General features: G+C 45.2%; 1 protein-coding gene across 7 annotated transcripts in view; it reads right to left on the bottom strand.

The window, feature by feature from the left end:
• Positions 1-2,500, bottom strand: part of LOC310714856 (fibulin-2-like) — a 30,749-nt gene that overhangs the window by 21,579 nt on the left and 6,670 nt on the right. The gene's annotated exons all lie outside the window — the stretch shown is intronic.

Below are 2,500 nucleotides of genomic sequence, written 5' to 3'. Positions count from 1 at the left end.
AAATAATGAACACACACACACACACACAAACACAGACACACACCAGCCTGCTCTCGAGCGCAGCGTGGCATCGCATCCACAGAGGATCTTTCGCAGTGTATGGTCCTGTTTTACTGGATGTCCAGCATCCAGCATCCATAAGCATGTTATGATGCACTTATAATGCGAGGAGGAGGCAGCTCAGTAGTTAAAACACTGGTCTCAGGATCGGAAGGTAACAAGTTCAAATCCCAGAACCACTAAGCTGCCAACGCAGCCCTTTAGTACAGCGCTTAGTTGTAAGTCGCTCTAGATAATGGCATCTGCCAAATGCTGTAAATTCTTCTTCTTCTTTCGGCTTCTCCCATTAGGGGGCGCCACAGCAGATCATTAGTCTCCACACCCCCCTGTCCTCTACATCTGCCTCTTACACCTGCAGGTCTTCCCTCACCACATCCATAAACTTCCTCCTTGGTCTTCCTCTTTTCCCCCTTCCTGGTGGCTCCATCCTCAGCATTCTTCTACTGATATACCCCATGTCCCTCCTCTGCACATGTCCAAACCATCTCAAACTCACCTCCCTCACCTTGTCTCCAAAACGTCCTACATGCGCTGTCCCTCTAATAAACTCATTTCTAATCCTGTCCATCTTCGTCACTCCCAACGAACATCTCAACATCTTCAGCTCTGCTACCTCCAGCTCCACCTTCTGTCTTCAACCTGTCCATCACCACTGCAAACAGGAAAGGGCTCAGAGCCGATCCTTGATGCAGTTCAACCTTCACTTTGAACCAGTCTGTCTTTTCCACTGCACACTTCACTGCTGTCACACTGTCCTCATACATGTCCTGCACCACCCTCACATACTTCTCTACTCTACTGTTGCTCACTGTCATCTCCCTTATTCTTAAAGATCAGTACCAGCACACTCCTTCTCCATTCTTTAGGCATCTTCTCACCTTTCAAAATCCTGTAAAACAACTTGGTTAAAAACTCCACAGCATCTCTCCTAAACATCTCCATCGCTTCTACTGGTATGTCATCTGGTCCAACCAACTTTCCACTCTTCATCCTCTTAATCGCTGCTCTCACTTCCTCCTTACTAATCCTATCCACTTCCTGCTTCACATCTCCACACCATTCAACCTTCTCTCTCTCTCATCCTCGTTCATCAGCTGCTCAAAATACTCCCTCCATCTTCTCAACACACTCTCCTCACTAGTCAACACATTTTCCTCTCCATCCTTTATTGCTCTAACTTGCAGTACATCCTTCCCAGCTCGGTTCCTCTGCCTGGCCAATCGGTATAAATCCTTTTCTCCTTCCTTAGTGTCCAACTTCTCCTACAGCTCCTCATATGCCTTTTCCTTGGCTTTCACCACATCCCTCTTTACCTGCTGCCGCATCTCCTTGTTCTCCTGCCTACTTTTCTCATCACTCTGTCGATCCCAATTCTGTTTCTCCAACCTCTTTCTCCTTCTGCTCTCCTGCACTTCCTCATTCCAGAACCACATCTCTTTGTCTTCCTTTCTATTTCCAGATGTTACACCAAGTACTTTTCTAGCTGCCTCCCTCATCACTCCTGCAGTAGTTCCACAATCATCCAGCACCTCTTCACCACCACCAAGCTCCTGTCCGACCTCTTCCCTGAACCTCACACTACAGTCTTCCCCCTTCAGTTTCCACCATCTTATTCTTCTTTCAGTCCTTACTCTCCTCCTCTTCTTCTTCACCCCCAAAACCATCCTACAGACCACCATCCGATGCTGTCTAGCTACACTGTCCCCAGCCAACACCTTACAGTCTCCAATCTCCTTCAGGTTGCATCTCCTACACAGAATAGAAGTAGAAGAATTAGAATCATCAATCTTTCATCTAACTCACTCCAGAATCTTTCCTTCTCCTCCATTTCACAGTTCATTTGTGGAGTAAAGGCACTGAAAACATTAATCATCACCCCTTCGGTCAGAAACTCTTCACCTTCACTACACTACCACCACTAAACTCTTACTGTAATAAATGCTGTAAATGATATTATTAATTTAGGGAACACAATACATGAGTCTCATTCTAAATCATTAAACCAGTTTATTTAGTTTTTACACTGCGCTCCACTTTACTGAATTTATTGAAAAATATAAAGGAATTCGTATTTAAAGAGGCCACCAGACAAGATTCCAGCACACAGGAGAGCTCTTCTACAAAGCTAATGACTAGGGAGGTGAGCTCAGTGGTAAGACTCTGGATCAGGAGGTTACAAGTTCAAATCCCAGCACCACCAAGAGACCACTGCTGGGCCCCTGAGCAAGGCCCTAACTGCTCAGTTGTAAGTTGCTCTAGATAGGGGCTTCTGCCAAACAGCATAAATGTAATTAGATGTAACTAACAACCCTTAAATATTCAAGATACTCTTAATGGTTCTCTAAGGGTTCTTTGGATAATTAAAGGTTCTTTGCTTCCAACAATCAGTTTCTGCTTAAACCCTTTCCTGACCAGGTTCACCTTCATATAATGTATAACA

The sequence above is a fragment of the Silurus aristotelis genome (assembly GCF_946808225.1).
Source record: "Silurus aristotelis genome assembly, chromosome: 19".
NCBI lineage: Eukaryota > Metazoa > Chordata > Actinopteri > Siluriformes > Siluridae > Silurus > Silurus aristotelis.
Note: the sequence above shows the minus strand (reverse complement) of the source record. Positions and strands in the feature narration are given on the sequence as shown.